This window comes from Hemitrygon akajei, chromosome 14 (genome assembly GCF_048418815.1).
Source record: "Hemitrygon akajei chromosome 14, sHemAka1.3, whole genome shotgun sequence".
NCBI lineage: Eukaryota > Metazoa > Chordata > Chondrichthyes > Myliobatiformes > Dasyatidae > Hemitrygon > Hemitrygon akajei.
This window is the reverse complement of record NC_133137.1, coordinates 59,453,328-59,481,199: the sequence shown is the minus strand read 5'-3', so window position 1 is coordinate 59,481,199 and position 27,872 is coordinate 59,453,328. Positions and strand designations below refer to the sequence as shown.

Genomic DNA, 27,872 nt, shown 5'->3' with positions numbered 1-27,872 from the left:
TAATTTACCCTCAAGCTGGGGAATCCTAAATTCAATACCTCATACATGGTGGGCCTTCCTGGTTGGAACGTGGTGGCCAATTGACATTCTTGAAAAGTTACTAATCTCTCAATTGCAATGGAAGAAATCAAATTCAAATCATTACATTAATCAGAAAACATAAAAACAGTGTTGGTAAAGATGACAATAGAACTACTGGACTCTGGTTAATAACCTATTTGGTTTATTTTCGAGGCCTGTCTGCCTTACCCAGCCTGGCTTTTATATGACTATAGATTCACGATCTAAAGTTATAAACTGATCTCTGTAGGACATGTGTTTATATCCACTTGTTATGGAAATCAATAATAACAAGAAAGCCATATAGATTATCCAACATTGACCCAGATATTGGATACAAAAACATCACATCCAGTCCAGGCAATACTGCAAGGTTCTCTTCACGAGCACCAAAATTAGGCAACATTCTGTGAGAAACTAGTTAAGAAACAGACTGAAGTAATCATACTCACAAGATTATTTCTTCACTTAATCTCCTTGAGTATGTCCTTCCAAAAGAACTGACATATCCTCCAAAGCTGACCAAGAACGGAGTGATCCTGGGAGTCCCTAACGTTATTTGTAAGCCTCATGAAGCCATCTGAAAGGAGGACCTGACCATATCTTATCTGAAGTGCTCAAGGTTTAAGCTCCGGAAAGAACTCTCTGAACTCCTGGCAGAGGTTGTTTGCTGAAAATTATCTCCTAATCTGCAACCTGTAACATAGAAGAGTATTGGCATTCCTTCATTATCATTGGATCATAATCTGGCAACACTTTCCTTAGATGTAACGTGGCTGTATCTTCACTGTTAGGATTGCAGAAGCTCAAGAGGGTGGCTCATCAGCTTCTAGAGGATAAATGGGAAAGGCTGACCTTGCCAGCAATGTCTACATCCCATGAATTAAAATACATGATAATTTCACTCTCATCCCTGTGAGTTTTAAATGCAAGCTCAGAATAACATGCAGTAATGTGACATTCCCATCTTCCCCTTTTCAACCAGCCTTCTGGCATTCTGAATAAAATTATAATTTAATTATGTTAATTACTAAATTAATGAGCAGCCTTGTTCTTTTCATGTTCCCCAAAGATATGTTTCATATTACTTTGGATCTATACTATCAACAGAGCAAGGATCCTTTGTTCCTGTCAGTCTAGAGTCTAGACCATATTTATCCACCTGCCCCAGAAGAGAGAAACATGCTGAGCAAACTATTGCATTAAAATGATATTCACAATTAATCATGCATCATTACATAGAACATTACAGTACAGTACAGGCCCTTTGGTCAACGATGTTGTGCTGACTTTCTAACCTATTCTAAACTCAACCTAACCCTTCCCTCCTTCACCTTTCTATCATCTATGTGCCTATCTAAGAGTTTCTTAAATGTCCCATTCATTAGTGCTGCAATTTACTTAGCCCTGCAGCATTTGGGCCTCAAGTTTTAGGAAACTCTTTTAGCTGGAAAATAGAGTTTTATTTCAATCAGTTTAGCAAAGAGTTAAGTTGAAATTGATAACTCATTTTCCTCACAAGTTGAGCAGAAATATTCACCTGATACTCCCAGTTAGTAGATTTCAGACAACCCTGGAAATATATACACCTCTGTCTTTCCCCATGTAGTCTTTTCCAAATTGCCTCACTTCTATTAATGGTTACCTCCATTCTATTAATGATGCATTGCCTCCCCAGGCTAACTGGAAACTAGACTGTCAGCTGGTTGATACCTAAATGCTGGACAAAAAACTTCTTATCCCTTGTTTGATATTTCTACAAAAGAAGTTGGAACGTTCAAATGTCTCACAGAAATCCCTCATGCTTTAATGCCTACCTTATAATACTTTTGCCTGGATTCAGTACTTTCCAGAATATTAAACTTTAATTCCTGGAAGTTCAAAGGTAAGATTCCAGGCATCGTTTTGCATTCAGTATAGTGTATGATTTCATAATTACATGGGTGTGCAAACACCACTGAAAGTATTGAATCATACGATCATCCCATTTACCCTAACTCTGTGAAATAATATTTCTTCCATTCTGGTCTTGCGTTACAACGTGTGAGAAGCAGGTAGAATATCAAACCCTTTTGAAAGTTTATGACATCTTCTGTACTTTCTTCACCTAGCTAATAGATCAACTCTCACCTCCTTTTCATTGAATCCAAATCATGAGTTCAAAAATTGGTTGACAAGTAATGTTAGCAGAACTAATGCTTTTGATTTAACCCTGCCTATTCCTGAGCAAGGACAATTAGATCAGAGTGAAGCATTGATTGACTGATATGAGCTTCAGTCTTTGCCTCTCTTGGCTTCTTTCAATATCCTCTAAGTCCTGGTGATTTGATTGTACTGCCTATATCTCTGCTATTTTGGTCAGAACTGATACATGTTTTCAGTGGGTTTCAATCATCATGAGCAGTCGCATGTTTGACTGAGATAATGCAAAGTTTAAAAAGAGGTCGGGGACTTTTGGGTGGACTTCAATAATAATGATCTATTAGGCACGGCAAAGGTCAATGAAAAGAAGTGAGGTGTAAGGGGAGCAGTCTAAGTGGCCATTGTGTGAGCGTGCCAGTGTTAGAGTGGTTAGCCTTTGGCTCAACAGGCTTGGCGACACGCAGGTGGAGGCTTTAAGTAAGTTTCTAGTATTTTTTAAATCTTTCTTTGTCCATTAATACAATAGAGTTCACCCTGCAGTATAAGAAAGAGAAGCTAAAATTGGATATATCAGTGAAGGGAATTACAGAGGCGTGACTAAGGAGCTGGCCAAAGTTCATTGGAAGTGGACACTATCAGGGATGACAGAAGAACAGCAATGGCTGGAGTTTGTGGGAGCAATCTGGAAGGTGCAGGAAAGTTACATCCCAAAGATGAAGTATTCTAAAGGGAGGATGAGTCAACGATGGCTGAAAAGGGAAGTCAAAGACAGCATAAAACCAAAAGATGGGAAATAAAATATAGTAAAAATTAGTGGGAAGTTAGAGGATTGGGAAGCTTTTAAAACCCAACAAAGGCAACTAAAATGCCATAAGCAGAGAAAGTTGAAATACAGATACGCTAGCCAATAATATAAAAGAGGACACAAAAGGTTTTCTCACATATACAAAGAGTATAAGAGGGACAAGGGTGGATATTGGGCTACTGGAAAATGGTGCTAGAGGAGTAGTAACGGGTGAACAAAGAAATGGTAGTTGAACTTAATAAATATTTTGCATCAGTCTTCACTGTGGAATACACTAGTGGTATGCCAGAAATTCAAGAGTCTCGTGGCAGAAGTGAGTATCATTGCTATTACTAAGGATACTGTACTTGGGAAACTGAAAAGTCTGAAGCTAGATAACTCAGTTAGACCAGATGGACTACACACCAGGGCTCTGAAAAATGTAGCTGAATGGATTGTGGAGGCATGATCTTTCAAGAATAATTAGATTCTGGAATGGTTCCAGAGGACTGGAAAATTGCAAATGACACTCCACTCTGTAAGAAGGAAGGGATGGAGAAGAAAGGATATTATCGGCCAGTTAGTTTGATTTCAGTGATTGGGAAGATGTTGGAGTCCATTATTAAGAATGAGGTGCTAGTGCGCTTGAGAGGCACATGATAAAATAGGCCAAAGTCCATACCTTCTTCATCCTCAGCACTGGTGCTACGGTCTTTAGTGTCTGCCTGTATACTGACGGTAGAAATACAGCCAGGTGATCAGACTTTCCAAAGTGTTGGTGTGTGATAGCACAGTAAGTCTTCTTTTTGGTGGTGTAACAGTTGACAAGTGCGTTGGCTCCTCTGGTAGATTAGTGGTGGTTGGTCAAACCTTCATCAAGCTGGCCTGCTTGAAATCCTCTGCAGTGATAAGGCAGGCATCAGTGTGCTGTTTTGTGATTGCTGATCATGGTGCTCAGCTCCTCCAGTGCCTACCTGAAGTTGGCCAGGCGTGGAATGTACACTACTACCAGGATGACAGTGGAAAACACTCTCAGCAGATAAAATGGATGACACTTGATCACTAGACGTTCAGGTCAGGTGAGCAGGACCGAGACAAAACCACCACATCTCTGCACCACTCATGACGCATACTCTGCCTCCTCTGCCCTGAATAGACTCAACTGTCATTGTGGTGGATAGTGAAACCCTCAGGCTGCAGCACTGATGGGGCTGAGCCATGTTTCTATGAAGCAAAGTACACAGATGTCCCTGATCCCACTCTGGTACTGCAATCTTGCTTGAAGTCTTCAATTTTATTTTCCAGAGATTTTACATTCGACAACAGGATAATAGAGTGAGGGTCTACTTGACTAAGCAGTATCTCACATTATTATCTTTTCTTATTCATCATTTCCTCATTCTTTGTTGTTACCTAAATTCTCTCAATTCTTCTGTCTTATAAACTAAATGCATTGTCTTTAAAATTGACACTTTAATATTTTCTTTAATTAACCACAGATGATTGTCCTTCCCTTGGAATTTTCCTTTCTTATTGAATGTATTCTAGGTATCTTGAACAGTTCCCTTAAATATATGCCACAGTATTTCAACTGATAAATTGTTTAACCTGGCAAACACGAGGAAATCTGCAGATACTGGAAATTCAAGCAACACACAAAATGTTGGTGGAATGCAGCAGGCCAGGCAGCATCTATAGGGAGAAACTCTGTTGATGTTTTGGGCTGAGACCCTTCATCAGGACTAACTGAAAGGAAAGATAGTAAGAGATTTGAAACTAGGAGGGGGAGGGGAAATGCAAAATGATAGGAGAAGACCAGAGAGGGTGGGGTGAAGCTGAGAGCCAGACAGGTGATTGGCAAAAGGAATACAGAGCTGGAGAAGGGAAAGGATCATGGGACGGGAGGCCAAGGGAGAAAGAAAGGGGGAGGGGAGCACCAGAGGGAGATGGAGAACAGCCAGAGTGATGGGCAGAAAGAGAGGGAAATAAAAGTAGGGGGGAGAAAAACTAAATATATCAGGGATGGGTTAAGAAGGGGAGGAGGGGCATTAACGGAAGTTAGAGAAGTCAATGTTCATGCCATCAGGTTGGAGGCTACCCAGCCAGTATCTAAGGTGTTGTTCTTCCAACCTGAGTGTGGCTTCATCTTGACAGTAGAGGAGGCCATGGATAGACATATCAGAATGGGAATGGGATGTGGAATTAAAGTGTGTGGCCACTGGGAGATCCTGCTTCCTCTGGCGGACCGAGCGTAGGTGTTCAGCAAAACGGTCTCCCAGTCTGCGTCGGGTCTCACCAATATATAAAAGGCCACACCGGGAGCACCGGACGCAGTATACCGCACCAGCCGACTCACAGGTGAAATGTCGCCTCACCTGGAAGGACTACTTCACTATTCCATGTTTGCAATATTTATCTTTTTATAACTTTACCACTGCCACAGGATAACAAATCTCACAACTTATGCCTGTGACAATAAAGCTGACTCAGATTCTGATTCTCCTCCAGCTCCTACTGCCCTGCTGACTTTCCGGCTTAAAGCCTCTATTGCTATTACCATATTTTTCCAACAAGCCACAGTTGCTAGTTCCTTTGTACTCTGTGCCACAAAATTGTTTCCTTAAAGGAATCTGTACCTCACTCCCTTCATCATCATCATCATGTGCCATACTCTGCCAGAGCCTCGGCCACCACTTTCTTCCGCTGTGATCTGTCGGCAGTCAAACATCTTGCATCTCTGGTGGTGAGGCTGGTCCACTTCTTGATGTTGTCGATCCAGGCTGTCCTCTGTCTACCTCGAGAGTAGCTTCCTTCTACTCTGCCTTCAAGCACAGTGCGTTCCAGTGTGTCATCAGTTCTTGAGATGTGTCCAAAATAACAAAGTTTCCTTTGGATAATGGTTTCCAGAAGTATTGGTTTCATGGCAATCTTTTCTAGGATGAAATTGTTGGATCTCCTTTCAATGTATGATACGCTGAGGATCCGTCTGTATGTCCACAACTCAAATGCGGTCAACTTCTTTTCATCAGCTGCTCTTGGGGCCTATGTTTCACAGCCATATACGGCTACTGGCCAGACAAGACTCCTGAGGTGTATCTTGGTGTCAGTGCTCACAGATCTATCTTTCCAGATGTTCCAGAGTTTGGTAGTGCTCGTGCGTGCCATTGCTAGCCTTTGTCCTATTCCCTGCTGCATTCATTTGTGTCATTTAGTTCTGCACCGAGGTATATAAAGGAGGACACTTGTTCAATCTTGTCGTTTCTGATGTAGATGTCAGCTTGAATTGCGGTTTTACTTATCACCATAACTTTGGTCTTTTTGCCATATATCAGCAATCCAAATTCAGCAGAGCTTCCCTTAAGTAATTTTATTAATGCTCATCTCCAGCCAAAGCATTTCCACATGCTTGTTTCCTGAACTTTGGTCATCCCTGTCAACAGTGTTAAGATTGTCATTTATTAACAGGGTCATCCCTCTACCTGTTCATAGCTCTGTACATCACCAAAGACTCTTTCAAATTTCTACAGATGTATCGATGAGAACATTCTAACTGGTTGCATCACTGTCTTGTATGGAGTGGAGGGGGTGGGGTGGGCTACTGCACCAGATCGAAATTAGCTGCAGAATTATAAACTTCGTCAGCTCCATCACGGGCAGTAGCCTTCGTAGAATCAAGGAGTGATGCCTCAAAAAGGTGACATCCATCATTAAGGAACCTCCCCCCCACCCAGGATATGCCCTCTTCTCACTGCTACCATCAGGAAGGAGGTATAGGAGCCTGAAGACACACACTCAATGATTCAGGAATAGTATTTTCCTTTCTGCCATCCGATTTCTAAATGGACATGCAAAGACATCAAATTTCACAACAAGTTCCGGTGAGATTAAACCTGGTTCTGATGCTACCCTTCAACATTCATGCCCCAGTCTGTATTGTCTGTGTCTTGACAGAAATTGCATGTTATACAGGTCGGGGAGCCATCAACTAATTACCACCGAAAGAGAATAGAGTTGGCAGTGCTACATTTCATATCCGTCAAGAAACATGTAAGCATTGGCTCCTCAGTGGTGCAAATAATGTCCAATAATGTGTTAACACCGCATGTTATACAGTGACTGTGATGTAGATATGCAAGGGGTGCCAATGGAACTCTTAATAAGAGAGAAGTAGGATGCCCAGCTTTTCACTCCAAATCATTTTGCATTGCTGAGTGCAGTCTAAGACTCCCACAGATTCCCCTATGGGTGCTTATTTTGTGGTTGGGTCAGCCTTCCAGTCAGTAAGGAGGCGTGATCCTGGTCAAAGGTTTATGTAAACACTATTACTGAATCATTAATGTTTTGAAATATGATCTTCTAAATTATGGATGATTCTCCAATAGTTAATAATACATGATCTTTGCCTGAAGTTTATTTTGCTCATGCCACATTTTTGCCAAGAGATAACCAGCTTGAAATAATGTTTTACTCTAAACCCTCTATGCATAATGCAAGACTATGCTTTTATATTGTGCCGAGGACAACAATTACTTGATGTGCTTTTTGTCCTGAATGTCAGTCCCTCTGCCGAGACATTGGCAGCCCCTTTCAAGCACGATGCCATGAAAGTTACCACTGAAACACTTCCTTTAGTCAAGAGCTTATTTATCCATGTGAGCTTCTCAAAAAATTACAAATTAAGTTGCTACGTGGAAGTAAATATAATAGCTTTTTATTGTGTGTCAAATAATGTGACCCATTGTTGAGCATCAAATGATCAGTACAGTCACACCAGGACATTTCAGTTGGTTTACAGAACACATAGACTCAGTGGCCACTTTATTAGGTACAATCATGTGGCAGCAGCTCAATGCATAAGAACATACAGATGTGGTTAAGAGGTTCAGTTGTTGTTCAGACCAAACATCAGAATGGGGAATAAATGTGATCTAAGTGGCATTGACTTTGGAATGATTGTTGGTGCCAGGCAGGGTGGTCTGAGTATCTCAGCAGCTGCTGGTCTCCTGGGATTTTCATGCACAGCAGTCTCGAGAGTTTACAGAGAATGGTGCAAAAAGCAAAATTCATCCAGAGAACATCAACTCTGTGGGTAGAAGCGCCTTGCTAATGAGAGAGGTCAGAGGAGAGTGGCCAGGTTGATTCAAGCTGACAGGAACTCAGATAACCAAGTGTTACAACAGTGATGTGCAGAAGGGCATCTCTGAACACACAACATGTTGAACCTTGAAGTGGATGGGAGGTACCCTATAAAGTGGCCACCAAGTATATTTAAGCTGAAAGAATCAAAAGGCAGACCCAGGACAAGCCTTAAGTACAAATCTACTTGAAAATCATGCTAGCACAGTTGTTACTGTTGTCCTTTCCTCAAAGATGAGCCACAATGTACAACTCACAGCATGCAGAGAACAGTTCCAAATGTGCTAATCTGTGAATATACATTGTGAATTCTGGGTCTAAAAACTTACAGATACATGCTAACATGAGTGCCACAATCAGTGTGTCAGATCAAGGACATAGGTCTTCCCCACTTTAGAGATAAAGACAAATTGAACCAGTGTTTGGGGATCTGGAGTAGCCCTGAAGTGGATAATGGCTGTGGCTTACTAAGATTGCTATGTCCATAATAAGTAACCTATAATGGACGTGTATAGATTAGAGACAAGTCCTGGTGCTACCAGTGATTTTAGCTGGTCAATCTCCAAACACAATTCCATGCACAGTTGGCTGTTTGCAGCCCTTGGCTCCAACACCTTGGAAGTTCTTATATTAATTCTAATAACTATTAAGTTGGAAATTCCTATACATAACGGTCAGTTTACTTGCGGTCTAGATCCTAATTAACGTGTATTCTTGCAAAAGATTAAAACACTTGTTAATATGCTGCATATGCTCTAAGCTCAGGTTTATCTATTATCTATTACTTTATCTTAATTTACTGTGCTGTTTCAGAAATCCTTCCCCCCCTTCATTTTTACAAATATCATCTGAAAGTAATTATTGTTATCATAGTAGCAGATCACGCCATTTTGTTTACTGTTGTCACACCAGCAGCAACACAAACTTGTAATTAAGATATTTTGCATATTCTACCTACCTGATAGCATTTCCAGAAAAAGTAATTCTGAAAACTGAAGCAGATTTTTTTTTGGCTTTGGATCATCAAAAGTTGCAAAACAATTTGCAACATAGGGCTGACACATTAGTATGTAAAATACAGAAAGAGAATAAAAATTCAAGGAAAGGAACAAATGAATATAATATAGTGTATCCAAATGAAGTATACAGTGTAATGGCATTGGGTTTGCTGACCGTGAAGTTCTAAACTCAACTAAAATTTTAAGCCCTATCAGATACAGATAGTTACCCTCACTAAAGGGAGATTATATTGTAGCCACCCACTCTTCAAAGACTAGATCACTTCCCTCTTTATCCTCCATTGTAGGTTTAACTGCCAGTATCCATTATTTGAAAGGTGCCTCTCCCTTACTGCACCCTACCAAAGACAAGATACTTCAAGCTAACAAAGTAGCTTAAACACAGTTCATTTATATTCAGTGATCTGTGTCTAGATTTAGAAAAGGTTCTTAAAACACATTTAAAACTCACAGAAGCATTCTATCTGATAAAAGATTTCCAAATTACAAACGATTTCTATCTCGCAAAGGATTTCCAAAACACAGGTTAAACAAAACATACCTACAAAATGCAGGTAAACAGGTTGTCCATCGGAGAAATCAAAGGCAGAGGAATGGATTCTAGCTCACCTCATGTTTCTGTCATTCTTCTTGATGTTCCTTGGGAATTCCTAACAAGACTGACTGCACTCTAATATTTTTTTGCCACTTGGGTGTCTTCACACATATGTGATAGCTTTTTAAGATACCTTTCAACACAGATGATCTAAAAAGTTCTAGTGACAAAGTTCCCAAACACAAACAATAAATGCTGTGAGAGCTCTGAGTAGACAAATACTAATATTCCATATTAGTAGTAGAAAATCAATTGTTAATATTAATAGTAGATCAGCTATTTCATGTGCTAAGTGATAATATCAATCTGGTCTGAAAGGCTCCTTGATCTAAATAACTTAGCCAGTGTTGTCTGGTTGGATGCAAGCCCAGTTAACACAACCCCATTATCTTACATTGCAAATCTTGAGAAGTCACCCCCATGCAATCGGTCACCATCCTGTGCTCTATAGACTGTGCAGTTTATTCGTAAAGCTGTTCTTTCAACTTCAGACTGACTATTGCTTACAATTTACAATAAGAACTGAAGACTGGTTCCCGTTTATAACAAGAAGCTGGACAAAGAATATTGTTTGGAAGTTTAACTTACTCAAATACAACTCTTTGATCTCTTTGACAGCTACTATGTTAGAAAGCTGAGATTGGGAACAATGCCCTCTAGCCCTGGACAGTGAATATCCATCATAACAGTTAAATGTTTATGAAAAAAGACAATCTAACATGATGTTCTGTCTATCAAGAAAGTTAAATTCTTGTAGGTTGAGGAAGGCAAGATTAATCTGTCTTTTTAATTCAGACAAGCTACCCCTGAACTTTTAATGTGATTGCTTGCACTAAATCAAGTGTGCTTCTTTAGAAGATACCCCCATTTGCTGCTTTTGTTCCCAATCTTACCTTTAAGTAGCTTCCCCTAACATCTTCCATTATCTCGTTTGCCACAAATATCCCATTTCATGGTACAATGGAGCAGCTAGGAGAGCTGCTGCCTCACACCATTGGTGGCCACCATCCGGACCACGCTCTCTTTTCTCAACTACCATCTGTCGTGATCCGGTCCGGGGTCCACGTTCCGGTTCGTGGTCCGTGGGCTCTGGACTCCGGGTCCTCCAGCTGTCCCTTGTTTTGGTTGGAGTAAACCATAAACACCTGACGCTCATCTTGTTGGCTGGGAATATAAGTGGCCCTGGGATTGAGTGTGGTTGGGGGGGGGTGGGGTTTGTCTTGTCAAGCTTCCCTGGCAAGATTCTCATGGAGCAAATGGCTGGTACGGCCACTTGCCATCTTTAGGCTGCGTTGGAGAACCATTGCTTCTTGGAGCCTTGCTGTCAGTAGTCGGAGCGGTCATTGTGCTATGGATTCGGCCGTTTCCCAGGCCAGCTGGGTGGCCGTCAGCCACTCCGAGCTACGTAGGGATCCGGTTGTTTCCGTAGCCAGCCAAGGCTGCCGGCTGTAACGGCTACTCGGAGCAGTCCCGATGCAGAGATGGAACTGCCTGTCATCCTTTGGTGTTTGTCTCTTCCTGTCCTCGCCCTTTGGCGTAAGTTGGGCTGTCCTGCCGTTGCCCTGCGGGATAATCTGTCTTGTCTTGTCCTCACCTCCGTGGGGTAAGTCAGGCTGCTCTGCCGTTGCCCTACGGGGGAAATCTGTCTAGTCTCGTCCTCACCTCCGTGGGGTAAGTCAGGCCATTCTGCCGTTACCCGATGGACAGTCCTGCCCCACCTTGGTGTGGAGTGAAAGTTGAGTCCCGGCTTGTCGAAGGAGAAGTCCCGGCTCTGTTTATGTACAGTTCCTAGTCTGCTTCCAAGCTCCAGCCAAACCTCAACCCCAGCCTCAAGCCTCAACCCCAGCCTCAAGCTTCCAGCCAAGCCTCGACCCCAGCCTCAAGCCTCCAGCCAAGCCTCGACCCCAGTCTCAAGCCTCAAACCAGGCCTCGACCCCAGCCTCAAGTCTCAAGCCAGGCCTCAACCCCAGCCTCAAGCCAAGCCTCAAGACCCCAAGTCTCTAGCCAAGCCTCATCACGTCTGCACCTGGGTTTGGGGGTCCAAGCCTGAGGCAAGACCCAGGTTCTGGGTCCTGGTCCAGTCTCAGGCTCAGAGTCCAGCCCAGGCTCCTTGTTCCCAGTCCCTCATCCTGCCCTGTTCCTAGCACTGCAGTGTCTGCGTCCTGCAATTCAGTCCTGATACAACACCCCATATGACACCATCAGGCAGGAGGTACAGGACCCTTCGCTCCTACTCCACCAGGTTCAAGAACAGTTACTGCCCTACAATCATCGTGATTCTGTCTGCTGTGGATAAACTCGCTCACCTCAACAGTGAACTGATCCCACAACCTATGGACCCACTTTCAAGTACTCTATGATTCTGCTATCAGTATTATACTTTTTTTAAAATATTGGTACAATGGGTCCTCTTTTGCATATTGAATTTTTGTTATGTATAGTTTTTCATGAGCTCAGTTGTATTTATTTATCCTCCTGTAAATGCATGCAAAAAATGAATCTCAAGGTAGTATATGGTGACATGTACGTACTTTGATAATAGATTTACTTCGAACTTTGAACTTCATGAACTTTTAACCTGGATTCAAACTTGACTTCAGATGCTGTCTATGTAGAATTTATACATTCTCCCTGAGATGGCATGGAATTTTGTGCATTTTCCCTGTCATCGAGTGCTTCATTTTCTTCCCACATCACGACATGCAGGTTGGCAGGTTAGTGGTTCCCTGTAAATTGCCCCTTGTGAGAATCAGAATCAGATTTAATATCACCAGCATATGTTGTGCAATTTGTTAACTTTGTGGCAGCAGTCCAATACATACATGATAAATACAGAGGAGAAAACAAACAAAGTTACATTAAATATATATATAAAATGTATGTCTATTTAATTGTGGGCAGTTGACAGATATGTGAGGGGAGTGAAATCAGTAAGTGATGATGGCTGACGTGTATTCAGTAGACTGAAGGGCCTGTTTCTGTGCTATATTATACTGTGACTCCAGCATTGCACTAAGCCAAGAACTAGTGTCCTGATGAGGGTTCTCCCTTGAAATGTTGTCCGTTTATTCTTTTCTATAGATGCTGAATGTCCTGCTGAGTTTCACTAGCTCTTGCGTGTATTGCTTTGGAGTTCCAGCATCTACAGATTTTCTTGTGTTGAAGTCCTGGTGTTGGTCCATACTGCTTTCTTTCTGATGGCGTTATACCAACAGAAGGAGTTATCCAGGCCAATATTTGTCTCTCTATTAGAAACATTTAAAGTATTGACATATTATTGTGTGTGAATCAATGGAGGTACAAGGAGAATAGTAACAGATTAATATTGTATGTTGCATTGTCGAACTTTTATATACCTGATACAGGAGAACACAGGGTCTCACCAATTTTGTGTAAAAATAATGGTTTGATTAAACAGGGTCTGCTTAAAAGTGATGTTATCCAAGTAACAGTGCAGAATTTGGATTTATAATAGAATAATTAGTCTCATGAATTAATCTGAGACCTCCAAAATAGTGACATCCTGCGATCACTGCGTTGAGACCAGTGATAGACCACATTTGGAGTTCTGTTAGACATTTAATAAGATTTTGTACGGTGGGTAAAGATTCCTATCAGGATACATCAAAGCATGGAATGGCAACTGCTCTACCTGTGACCACAAATAACTTCTGTGAGTTGTGAATGCAACTAAGCACATCACGAACACCAGCTTTGCTTTCATGGACACTGTCTACATTTCTTGCTGTCATGGTAAAGCAGCAAGTATAATCTAAAACCTCACCCACTCTGGATGTTCTCTCTTCTCCCCTGTCCCACTGGACAGAAGATATAAACGCCTGAAAGCATGTACCACTAGCCTCAAGGACAGCTTCTCTCCTACTGTTGAATGAGCGTCTTGTACAATAAGATGTACTCTTGATCTCACAATCCATCTAATTATGACCTTGCACTTTACTGTCAGCCTGCTCTGCATTTTCTTTGTAACTGTAACACTTTATTCTGCATTCTGTTATTGTTTACCCTTGCACTACCTCAATAAACTAATATTCCTAATGACTGAGTGGATGTGATGCCCCAAGCTAACCTCTACTAACACAAGTAGGGGCAGCACATTTGACCTAATAGAAAGCAAGACAATGAAAACTACCCAGCATATTACAACAGACACATTGTACCTTAATAATTACTTTGGCATCCTTCATTTTGAAATGTCTTCTAAGTGCATTGAATGCAATAAAACTTTTGTTACTCATTATGCACCTGAGATCATTGGTAGGATAACAAATCACACTACTCTCAAGCTCATTAACCTCCTTAACTAGGATGTGGAGATGGGGTATTTGAGGAGATGAGATGTTTTTTTTCAAAATTCTAAAGGATTGGAGGAGATTTCTTTTTGGTGGTAGCATTGCCATAGAATTGTCATAAGCTAGGATGGATGATCCATGAACACAAGAAATTCTGCAGGTGCTGGAATTCCAAATCAACACACACAAAATGCTGGAGGAACGCAGCAGGTCAGGCAGCATCCATGGAAATGAACAAACAGACGATGTTGCGGGCCAAAACTCTTCTTCAGGACTGGAAAGGAAGGAGGAAAATGCCAGATTAACATGTATGTAGAGGCTTCCAGTGATGCCTTTGTGGAGGTGAGGAAAAAGCAAACCTTATCCTTGTTCTAAGTGAGAGAAGAGTAGAGAAGACCAGAAGTTTGGAGAATAGAATAGATTCAGTTGAGAGCTTTGTTGAGGAGAAGAGGGAAGAGTGTGGAGAGCGGGATTGTTGGAATAAACGTGGCTGCTAGAGAAACTGAGGGAAAGGTTCCTACATGAAGCAGAGTGTGTAGGATAGTCTTGGTTGGTGTGGGACTCTATGCACTGAAAATAGATATTAGTCACTATCCTATCTATGAAATGGAGGTCAGGAATTTGGGAAAGTGAAAGGAAGAGTTAGAGATGGACCAAGGAAAGTTAATGTGGAGGGGAAGTTGGAAGCAAAGGTAATGAAATTTTCAAGTTCTGCACACATCAGGATTTACACCTACTGCCATTGATGTTCCTCAAGATGAGGTGACAGAGGGAGACTCAAAGAGGATTAACAGAGGAACTGATACAAAGATTTCACAAAGAGAGAGGCATAGTTTGGATCCATGCAGGTTTCCAAAGTTGGATGTTGGAAGAAATAAGCAGAGAGTTAAGGAGTGTTATTCAGGTGAAGTGCGCTTTGGTCAGTGGGTACTAGTGGGGTGTTAAGGATGAAGTGAAATGTCGTCAAATTGTTGACTGGAGATCGAAAGAGATTTGATATCCAGAGTGACAGCACACTATTTGGGACAAGGAAATGAGGAATTGTCAAAAATGTTATTGGATATTATGTTTTGTATCAAGGGGATAAAAAGTAGAGTCAAGGAGGAAAGAAATTAGTTTTATGGGACAAAAACAGTCTGAAATGACCTGTTTACTGTTATCATCCTCTTTGAAGTTGTTAGTGATATTGTAAAAATGAGCTGTATATTACTGTGAGGAGGAAGAACTTCTTAGAACCTGAAGTTATGACCCAGAGGAAAACAGTCCCCTGATGTTTTGTGCTGGGATCATTGGTCAGGGGGAAGTTTTGAGGAAGTGGCAGGGGACTGTTGTTCAGCTTCTATGAGGCTGATGTCAGTTTAAAACTAAAACAGCGTTACCCTGATTAGTAGGATTTGTGACAAATTTGGGTTGATTAATTCACCCTCCACGATGGTAAAATGGCAAAATATTCCATTTCTGAGGACAGGACATTACAAATATAAATAGAAAAATAGCGGATTGTCATCAATACACACTTTTATGGTGGTTCCTGTATGCAATTAATAACACATGAGTGGAAGATCAGAATTCTAAATCAGGCTTTAAAATGTTGCTGTTGCATAGTTATAAAGATCCATCATGGTTATTAATTCTGTTTTAAGAAAGAACCCTATTTTATTTTAAATGTGATTGTAACACTTTGAATAGCAACTGTAAACAGGATCAATGGACTACAAACTGTGCAGATGCAAGTACAAATAAATAGTAATAAATAACCAGCATGAAATAATAATATAACAGAGTCCTTAAATGAGTATCGCTGTCACCTTTGTTCAAGAACCTGATGGTTGAAGGGTAGTAACTGTTTTGAATACCTTTTGTGGGATTTTCCACTCAAAGGTATTGATCAAGTCAAGTCAAGTCACTTTTCATTGTCATTTCAACCATAACTGCTGGTACAGTACACAGTAAAAATGAGATGCTTTTCAGGACCATGGTGCTACATGAAACAGTACAAAAACTACACTGAACTATGTAAAAACAACACATAAAAAAAAAATTACACTAGACTACAGACCTACCCAGGATTGCATAAAGTGCACAAAACAGTGCAGGCATTACAATAAATAATAAACAAAACAGGCACAGTAGAGAGCAGTAAGTTGGTGTCAGTCCAGGCTCTGGGTATTGAGGAGTCTGATGGCTTGGGGGAAGAAACTGTTGCATAGTCTGGTCGTGAGAGCCCAAATGTTTCGGTGCCTTTTCCCAGACGGCAGGAAAGAGAAGAGTTTGTATGAGGGGTGCGTGGGGTCCTTCATAATGCTGTTTGCTTTGCGTATACAGTGTGTAGTGTAAATGTCCGTGATGGCGGGATGAGAGACCCCGATGATCTTCTCAGCTGACCTCACTATCCACTGCAGGGTCTTGCAATCCAAGAAGGTGCAATTTCCAAACCAGGCAGTGACGCAGCTGCTCAGGATGTTCCCATATCAGGCTGTAATGCAGCTAGTCAACACACTTTCCACCACAGACCTATAGAAGTTTGCCAAGGTTTTTGATGACTTGTCAAATCTCCGCAGACTCCTGAGGAAGCAGAGGTGCTGTCGTGCTTTCTTCACAATAAAATTTATATGATGGGTCCAGGACAGGTCCTCTGAGATAATGATACCCAGGAATTTAAAGTTACTGACCCTGTCCACCTCTGATCCTTTGATGATTATTGGCTCATGGACCTCTGGTTTCCCTTTCCTGAAGTCTACGATCAGTTCTTTGGTCTCCTTGACATTCAGTGAGAGGTTGTTGTTATTATACCAGTCGGCCAAATTTTCACTCTCCCTCCTAATTGTTGACTCATCATCACCTTTGATACAGCCCACAACAGCAAACTTGTACATGGTGTTGGATCCAGTCATCAGTATAAAGCAAGTAGAGCAGGGCACTAAACACGCATCCCAGTGGTGCACCTGTGCTGATGGAGATTATGGATGAGCTGATTTTGCCAATCCGAGCTGACTGGGGTCTACAAGTCTAGGATCCAATTGCACAAGGGGGTATTGAGGCTCAGTTCTTAGAGTTTACTGATTAGTTTTGAGGGGATGATGGTATTAAATGCTGAGCTGTAATCAATAAAGAGTTTCCTTGCCAATGGATTCAGTCTTTTCCTACTATGATGTTTAAGTTACCAAAAGGATCAGTTTAGGAAATGTATAATAATGCATTTTGGTAAAAGGAACAACAGTGCAGACTATTATCTAAATGGGGATAAAATTGAAACATCAGAGGTGCAAAAGGACTTAGGAGTCTTTGTGCAAGACTCCCAGAAGATTAATTCACAGGTTGAGTCTGTGGTAAAGAAGACAAATGCAATGTTGGCATTTATTTCAAGGGGAGTAGAATATCAAAGCAAGGAAATAATGTTGAAGCTTTATGAGATACAAGCCAAGACACACTTGGAGTATTGCATCCCTTATCTCAGAAAGGATGTATGGTCATTGGAGCGAATACAGAGGAGGTTCACGAGGATGAAAGGGTTAACATATGAGGAGATTTTGGCAGCTTAGGGCCTGTACTCACTTGAATTTAGAAGTATGCGTGGGGATCTCATTGAAGCCTACTGAACATTGAAAGGACTAGATAAGGTTGATGTTGAAAGGATGTTTCCTCTGGTGGGGGTGTCCAGAACTAGAGGGCACAGCCTCCAAATCGAGGGTGATTTTTTTGAACAAAAGTAAAGAGGAATTTATTTTCAGCCAAAGAGTGGTGAATCTATGGAATGCTCTGCCACAGTCTATGGTGGAGGCCAAGTCCATGGGTATATTTAAAGTGGAAGTTGATAAATTCCTGATTGGTTGGGACATCAAGGGATATGGTGAGATGCCAGGTATATGGGATTGAATGGGATCTGGGATCAGCCATGATGAAATGGCAGAGTGGACGATGGGATGAATGGCCTAATTCTGCCTCCTATGGTCCCTCTTTCAGATATGGACTCGAAATTCTTCAAGGTCAGAGTAGTAGTCTGTTGGCAAATCCTCCAAACATACTGGGTGAACAATTGAACAAGCATTGGTTTCATCTCCAGGCCAACATCCTCAGTTTTGATGCCCCGGTCACACTGAGTTGTCTACCATGGGCAGGTCCTACAATGGGTACTCTGCTCCAAAATCTGTCAGGCAAACAGAGGAAAACATTCATGGATGTTCTTAAAGTCGCCTTGGAATAAAATGTAGTATCCCCGGTAGCTCTTGAAACCTTGATTCAGGACCTCCAAGGTGGAGAAGGAGCATTCAAAATGGCATTGGAGCCTTGAGTCCATACATTGAGACCAAACAGAAAGAGCACACATCCTTACAAGCTACTCACCCACCTGCCCATTAGTGGAAGAGCCTGCAGCTTCCACATGGGCTTCATTGGCCATTTCAAATCCTACAAATCCAGAGAGGAAATTATTCATCTTTGCTCCTGAAGGAATACGTCAGAAGCTTTCCCAATATTGTGAACGACCCTGCATAGTACAATTCCTTCTGTTCCACAGGTAGCTCATTGGTCACACAGTATCAGATGTTCATTATCAATGATAAAATACTGCTAAAAGCTTATGACAATATTCACCAGTTTTTAATAACATTGCTCAAACTATTTTTATGGTTCTCATCACCTTACACACAACAACCTCATCTTCCCTGAGTACTCTGTGGCTATAATGCAAATGAGTCTGTTTTTTATTTACAGTGGACTCCCAAATCTTTGGTTTACAAGGCTTGTAACTTTCAAAGGATTATTTTACATTCAGTGAGCATGATCTTTTAGTGGAATTGTTGAGTAGTTAAGCAGCATTAATGAACTGTCTTGGAGAAGAAAAAAATGGGGAAACATTAACACAAGTTAGGCTCCTGATCTTCTATGCTGATACTTGCTTTTCCCTGACTAAGAATCAAAATGTAGTATGGATTATTCATACTGCCCAATATATCACAGTAGCAAACTCTGTGCAACTTGTATATCATTTCCTTTAAAGCGTAAATCTGTGAGTAACGAGTCCTGGAAGGCTATTTATTAGAATGACAAAAGAGAAACTTGCATTTATGCTTTTGGCAACTTGCCATGGATGTTCATGCTCCTTTTTTGGACCTAAATTAGTGATAATATCAAACGCTAATTCAAGACTTTCACTTCATCCTGGTTTTCTTTTAAGAAGGATACACACATCTGATTTCAAACAGTGGTGGTTTCGGACTGCATAGCAATCACTTGTTGATTTTATGTATGATCTACTTTTTAATACACTGTACATCAAACACAAGCTTGAAAAATGTTCCCTCCCATGGGGATACATAGACAATTAATTCCTGTTAGAAGAAATGTAAGAACAATTGAAGAAATATGGTGGGTGAGAAAGAACAAGTACACCTATTGAACATATTACCTCAGTTTGTCATTACTGTTAATAGAGCACCAGGATTCTGTTATTTACATCCTGACAGAATTGAAACATCTAATGCCCATTCCTACCTGTCCTGAGACCATTAAGAATCAAATACAATAGTGTCTAATGCCCTTCCCTTGGACAACATCGGTGGCGTGGAGAGGGGAGACTTGCAGCTTGGGCAACTGCTGGTCTTCCATAAAAAAAAGCCTTGCCCAGGCTTGCGCCCTGGAAACTTTCCAAGGTGCAAATCCATGGTCTGTCAAGACTAATGGAGGCCTACACAACAGTGTGAGTGGAGTTATATAGACAAGGTTGGGTGGGGGATGAGCATCTATTGTTTCTCCTTGACACATATGAATGGATTGTACAGCTATTAAATACAATCTAATAATCAACAAAGCCACAGTTTTTGAACATTGATTTCTTGAACCCAGTAATTACCCTCTGCTTCACCATTCCCCATTCCTGTTTCCCTCTCTCACTTCATCTCCATACCTGCCCATCACCTCCCTCTGGTGCTCCTCCCCCTTCCCCTTCTTCCATGGTCATCTACCCTCTCCTATTGGATTCCCCCTTCTCTAGCCCTTTATCTCTTTCACCAATCAACTTCCCAGCTCTTTACTTCTCCCCTCCCCCTTCCACTTTCACCTATCACCTACCACCTTGTACTTCTTCCTCCCCTCACCCCCACCCCACCTTCTTACTTTGACTTCTCATTTTTTTTCCAGTCCTGATGAAGAGTCTCAGCCCCAAATGTTGACTGTTTACATTTTTCCATAGATGCTGCCTGGCCTGCTGATTTCCTCCAGCATTTTGTGTGTGTTGCTTGGATTTCCAGCGTCTGCAGATTTTCTCTTGTTTGTGATTCTACCACAGTTTTTATAGTTCACTTTGCTGATTTTTTGCACAAGTGGTTTGAAATGTTCTGTTTGGATAGGTGTATCCCTGCAAGCTGTTGAACAGGATCAATAACTTGCAGGGAAAATGCAGATACCTTGTTGCTCTTGTGGACTGTTATTGTTAGATTTTCCACTCAACAGTACACTACAGTCACTGTCTTCTGGATGATACCTTAAAACTGAAGATCTCCTCCTCATCACCCCATGTAAAGTGATTCAGTTGTCTTTAGAAATACGAACAGTAGCTTGAATTCTACAATAAGCTTATATTTTTAAAAGCTTGTCGTAATTCCATCATTTTGTCCCATAACAATTAAACAAAACATGCATCACAGTCACCATTGGAAATATCTACATGAGGCTTTACAAGAAGACAACACCTATCATTGAAGATCCCCACTATCCAGGCCATGCTATCTTCTGGCACCATTGGGCAGGAGATGCAAAAGCCTTAAGTCCATATCTCCAGGTCAAGGACAGCCAATTCAATCATTCAGTTTTGAAATAATCTAATCACTACCTGAATATAATTACACTATGTCACTTTGCACTACAATTGGTCTAATTGCACTATTTTTTTGGTCCAATTGTGTTCTTTCTTATAAAGTTTTGTATACTTCATTTTTTTGTGACTACTGCTAAAATAAAGTGATATGCCTGTGATGATAGCACAAGCAAGTTTTTCATTGCACCTGTGCATATGACAAAAACTCGACTTTGATATTTTTAATGAGTTGATTATTTTGTACTAATAAACTAATCAAAAAGCAACATCATTAGATGCTAATGTCAATTTGAACTAATATGGTCTTATGGTCTTATGATCTAATGTTAATTTAATGTAATTTAATGACCTAATGTAGATTTAATCTCATGTTTGCTTCTCATGAGGACCCATGCCAGTAAAATGCCCTCATTCCACAACTACTGCATTGAGCATGTGGAGGCTTTTACCTCTGATACTCATATTATGAGGTCCATTGGGAATGCTTAAATTCTATTTTCTTAGAAGTTTGTGTAGATTCAACATGTCATCAAAAACTTTGACAAACTTCTATAGATGCACAGTGGAGAGTATCCCAATTGGTTGAATCCTGACCTGCTATGGAAACCCAATGGAAAAGTCAACAGAAAGTGACAGATACAGCTCAGCCCATCACAGGCAAAGCACTTCTCACCAGTGAGGACATTTACAAGGAGTGCTGTCAACAGAACACAGCATTAATCATTAAGGAATCTCACCATTCAGGTCATGCTTTTATCTTGCTACTACCACTGGGCAGGAAGTATAGGAGCCTTAGTTCCACAACACCAGGTTCAGGAATAGTTATTACCCTACGACCATCAGGTTCCTTAACTGGTGTGGATAACTTCACTCATCATAACTCTAAATAGATTCCACAACCTACGGACTCACTTTCAAGGACTCTATCATTCATGTTCTCAGTATTATTTATTTATATATTTTTCTTTATTTGCACAGTTTGCCTTCTTTTGCATATTAGTTGCTTGTCAGCCTTTGTTTATTTAGTTTATGTAGTCAATTTGTGCTTATTTTTTTAATAAATTGTATTGTGCATATTTATTTTGCTGTAAATGCCTAAAAAATAAAATGATTTTCAAAGTAGTAACATACTGTATATGGACTTTGATAAAGAAATTTCCATTGACTTTGGCTATTTCCAATAACTTGTGTAAATCCCAATACGCCATAATTAAACAGTGTTCTGGTTTAGGAACACTTCATCCATGAGGTAAGTGTTTCAAATTTTCCCCTCTCCAAATCCTCAAATTCTCTACTTCTAACAGCACATTCAATGACAAATACTGCAAGTATTGACATTGATTAGACCAGACCAGATTAGTACTGACTAGACTTTCAGAATGAAGCCTTAGTGTTAGAGATTGGCAGTCTATGTAATCTAGTACAAAGAGAAATAAATCTGTTGAGTAAAGCCTTTTATTGTAATATCAAAATCCTAATATGTATTCATCGTAGCTAGAAGACGTAAAGTGATGTTGATGTATTTGTAAATCTAACTGTAAATTTTATATATTCATCATCATAAGTCACCACTATCTGGGCCATGTCATCTTTTTGTATGTATCATTATCCAGGAGGTACAGAAACCTGAGATCTCACGCCATCAGGTTCAAGAACAGCTACTTCCCTTTACCTGTTTTGTTCTTACACCAACCGTAATCATGACAGTTTTGCTCTTGCAAAACCCTTAGCAACATCATGATCAAATTACGCTAAAATGGACCTTTTTTTTTGTTCTAATTGAGTTTTCTTGTAATAATTGTATATAATTTATGTTTATGTTTTTGTTTAAATGATGCTTTTATGACTTTATGCGCATCTAATGGGGCTGCAAACACATTTTTCATGCATGTGTGCATACTTGTGCATTTGATAATAATCTCAACTTTGGCTTTGATATATTGTTGTATTGTTCCTGTAAAAAGCCTTGACTGATCAATATCCACTTTAACGTGCTCTTTGTGAAATACTTGATAGTAATGCACTAATTAGATTATTAATTAATTTATGGTCCTGAAGAATAGTCTTGGCTTGAAACATCAACTGTTTATTCAATTCCACAAGATGCCCCCTGACCTGCTGAATTCCTCCTTCATTTTGTGTGTATTGCTTTGGATTTCCAGCATCAGCAAACTTTCTTGTGATTATAATTTATATTTCGTTGGAACCTCATACTGAGGAGGGTGACATCACCGAAATTGCACACTGAATGTGAAATAAGGTACACCCAAGATGCTGGAAGTACTCAACAGGTCAGGCAGCATCCATGGAGGGACATGGATAGTCAATATTTTGGGTCGAGACCCTTCACCTGGACAAAGATATGCCATCTCTTTTTTCCATAAGCTTTAGAATTTGTGGATTTACAAGAATATTCATAATTGTCTGTAAGAAGCACCTGATGTAAACTGACGCATAAATAACTTCCAGCAAGAGATGCCTGGAAGTCGGTCAGTAGTATTATTCCAGTGCAATGGTTAAAACTAAATGACAAATGTAACTCCTGTTAGACTTTTGGTTCTAACACTGTCATATTGTCTGCTTCCATGCCCCCTGATCAGCTCGCTGAGATATTTAGCCCCGTTCTAAACTCTGGTGGAATCAAAACTTAAATTGCATTGAAATCAAAGGGTGATTTAACCTCATAAATTTAATGATATGACTTCAGCAGTTTGATCTATGGCAGTATCTGCTTGTTAGAACATGGAGAATAAAATACTACAACAAAGGACGGGCCTTTCACCCCTTGATGTTGTGCTGAAATAATCCCTTCTGCCTGCATGGGAACAGGAACAGAGAACAGTTCAGCACAGTTCTAAGAGTTTCTTATCATACCTGCCTCCACCACCCCTGGGACTGTCACCACTCTGTTTAAAAAGCACTTGACTTGCACATTGCCTTCAAACCTTTTCCACTCACCTTAAATGTGTGGCCTCCAGTATTAGATATTTCGACCCCAGGACAAAGATATCGGTTGTCTATTTTGTGTATTTTATTTATTTTATAAACTTGGATCAGTCTCCACTTGGCCTCTGCCGGTTCAGACAGATCAACCCTGGTTTGTCCAAACTCTCCTTATACCCCTTGTCCTCTAATCCAAACTTCAGTCTGGTAAAGCTCTGCTGCACACTTTCCATATTCTCTGCATCATTACTGTAAATGGAGTGATTGGAATTGAATTCAAGTCAATTCTGTCACTAGAAACTCTTGTAACTAGGAAAAGGTAGGTGATTGACTGAGTGAGATTGCTATTTCCATGTGGGGTTGCCCAGCTGATCACTGAGGTAAGCAATTTATAAATTTTATAATCAGTCCTGTAGAGTTTTTTGGGGAGATCACCAGGAAGTTGGTGAAGTTGATGAGTTCTGCATGAACTTTATCAAGACCTTTAACAAAGTCCTGCATGGGAGGCTGGTCCAGAAGTTTTAGTCAATTGGCATTCAGGATGAAGAAGTAAATTGGATTTAACTTTGGCTTAGTGGGAGAAGCTGGAGAGTGGTAGTAGATGGCTGCCTTTCTGACCACAGGTCTGTCACTAGTGGTGTGCTGCAAAGAATGGTGCTGGGTTCATTGTGGTTTGTCGTCTATGTCAATGATCTGGATGATAATGTGGTAAACTGGACCAGCAAATTTTTGGATCATATCAAGACTGAGGCGTAATAAACAGTGAGAAAGGGTATCAATTTTGTGGTGGGATCTGGACCAGCCAAAAAAAAATGGGCTGAGAGAGGCAGATGGAATTTAGACAAGTGTGAGGTGTTGCACTTTGCAAGGACAAACCAGGGTAGGAATTACACATCGAATGGTAGGGCACTGAGGAATGCAATAACACAAAGGGATCTGGGTATAAAGATTCATAATTCCTTGAAAGTCACATCACAGGTAGATAGGGGAACAGAGAGAGCTTTTGGCACATTGGCCTTCAGAGTATCGAGTACAGAAGTTGGGATATTAGGTTGATGTTGTTTAAGTTGTTCGTGAATCATAATTTGGAGTAGTGTGTGCAGTTCTCATCACCTACCTATAGGAAAGAAATCAAAAAGATTGGAAAAAGTATGGAAAAAATTTACAAGGATGTTGCTGGGACTTGGAGACCTAAATTATAGGGAAGGGTTGAGTAGGTTAGGAGTTTATTTCCTGGAGTGTAGGAAAATGAGGGAAAATTTGGTGAAGGTATATAAAATTATGAGGTGTAGACACAGGGTAAATGCAAGCAGGCTTTTTCATCTGAGGTTGGATGAGATTAGAACTAGAGGCCGTAGGTTATGAGAGTAATGTGAAATTTGTAAGGTGAAATTTTTAAGGGGTACCTGAGGGGGATCTGCTTCCCTCAGAGGGTGGTGCGAGTGTGAATCAGAACCAGAATCGATTAAATATATCATGACATATATCATGAAATTCATTGTGCAGATCAAGCTGCTGGTGGAAGTGGTGGATGCAGGTCAGATTGCAACATTTAAGAGAAGATTGGATAGGTACATGGAAAAAGGGGGGGGGAGTGGTCTAGGAGCAGGTCAATGGAATGAGGCAGAATAACAGTTTGCCATAGATCAAATGGGCTGAATGCTGTTTCTGTGCTGTAGTGCTCTATGTCTCTAAATCCATTATGATTCAAGAGCATAAATTCTTTAAGGCATCAGTAGTATGTTTATAGGTTCCTGGTAATCCTAACCACAACAACACCAAGCCCCAACATCTTATCCTTAATCTACCAAGTCACTTTGGTGTTGCTCATCGATAAAATGAAAGACTATGAACAGTTTTTCCAGAGCTGCTGGTGAATGTCTCAGCATTTGGAAGGATCTTGCACAGGCCATTATTACAACAGAGTTTTGCTGATTCTAAAATGAACAATGCTTCCATTTCAAAAGTCCCAAATCTATAACTTGGAACAACTTACATTGATGCCAATGTATGAAAAAGAATTTTTTTAACTCCACTATTTTCTGGTGTGAACAAACTGGGTGTGATGTGTCACAGAACTCTTAGCAGATTCACCACTATACTTCTTCAGGCCTCGTTGTATGGAGTCTGAAAATAATGACCAGCTCTTGCATAACTTGCGTGCCAAGCCGGTGCAAGATTGAAGGTAATAAGTAACTTCAAACAACTAATCAAATACTTCCAAGAGATTGCATCACAATATGACTGATGTCAGATTCAATATCAAAGGCTTGGTAGAGTTATTTGCCGTAAGCTAAAAGTAATGTAGCATTCTAAACAATAAAATATAAATATCTGAATTCTATTAGTCTGACATGAATCTCAGTTTACTTTTAGTTCAATGAACAACTGGTAGACATCTGGGAACAATATTTTCCATTAACTATTAACTCATATAGAGTTAATAAAGTACAATGTTAAGCATGTCTCAAATAATCTTAGAACTTTGAGATGGAAATTTTCCAAAAAATGCTTACGTATAGATCTAATACAAGCCAGGCAATTCTTGATAAAAATGCAATAATTTTATTTCCTTTATCATTCATCTAACCTGAAGAGTGTGCAAGTCAAGTGCAGTGGGTAGCCCTATTCCAGTTCTGGGCAAAGCATGCAGTTAAGTCATCACACTCCTTCAAAACTTGAATAATTTTTGTTGGTTCTTTGAAATTACCTCCGTGGTATCCAGGATGTCTTCAAGGAGCAATGCCTCAAAAAAAAAAAAAGGCAAATATCATTAAGGACCCCTGTCACTCAGGTTATGCCTTGTTCTCATTGTTGCCATCAGGAAGGAGGTACAGAAGCCTTAAGGCATCCACTCAATGATTCAAGAACAGCTTCTTCCCCTCTGCCATCTGATTCCTGAATGGATATTAAACCCATGAACACAACCTCACTACTTTTTATTTTTATTTTTTCAGTACTGATTTAATCTAACTATTTAACACACACACACACACACACATACATTCATACACACACACACACACACACACACATACTCACACACACACACACACACTCACACACACACACACACACACACACACACACACACACACACACACACACACACACACACACACACACACACACACACATATATATATATATATATATATATATATATATATACAGATTTTCTCTATTATTATGTATTGCATTGTACTGCTGCCAAAGAAAGAGACATCAAATTTCACTGCATATGCCAGTGATATTAAATATGATTCTGCTTTTAATTGTATTGATGACAAGCATTAACTCTGAACTTGTTTGCCTTTGATGATTGATATGTCAGCTTGAATTTCCATCCATAGTAAATTTGCAGAGTAATTGCAGAGGGATGAGATTTGCCATTTCAGCACACAACTGGGAGTAAAATTTCTGTTTGGGGAGGCATCATTGGACCATATACTGAGCTTGTCAGTTGACTTGAATTCTCTTTATATATACAATTCCAGAGCAACAAGAACACGGCTTGTACAGGGAATTTATACTGTCTTTGCAACAAGTAGCACAATGACAGTGTGTTCCTGTCATTGGGAATTGTAGGTTTTCTTCCTTTCTGCAAATAACAAAATCTATATGATTTTATACCAAGAAGAACTTTTCACAGAGTAAAAGTAGGACAAAATACTCATGAGAGTAGAAAAAAAATAAAATGACTTCTGCTGTAATTGGTTTAAATGTTGTCAAGCAACTTCCTGGAATATGGTTGACACCTAGATAGATAACCCACTGAAACTATGTTACAAGTATAGGATTGCTATTAAATGTTTGTATAGTCTTGTGCATATTACTGTCAACAAATGGACCCAAAATGGCTCTTAATAAATAGTTATATGATCTACCTTGTTCTTATCAAACACAAAATACATGGAACTTACTATGATTTTTATTTTCCCCTCATCACTCCAAATGCTCTTCCCAAGAAATGAAAGTCTAGCTTCACCTTGCAGTCCGGAACAAATTTAATTTGTATGGCGTCTTTAACATAGCCAATTTATTCTGAGGTGTGTCAGTTCAGTGCAAC

General features: G+C 40.3%; 1 protein-coding gene across 6 annotated transcripts in view; it reads right to left on the bottom strand.

Moving 5' to 3' along the window:
• LOC140738613 (serine/threonine-protein kinase 33-like) overlaps window positions 1-27,872 on the bottom strand; it is a 134,057-nt gene that overhangs the window by 63,377 nt on the left and 42,808 nt on the right. Inside the window, exon 1 of one of the 6 annotated variants that reach the window (XM_073066169.1) lies at window positions 513-619. The exons of the other annotated variants lie outside the window; for them this stretch is intronic. The gene's annotated coding sequence lies outside the window, so the exon portion shown is untranslated. Of the gene's footprint in view, window positions 1-512; window positions 620-27,872 lie in introns of those variants that run through there. 6 annotated transcript variants of the gene reach the window in all.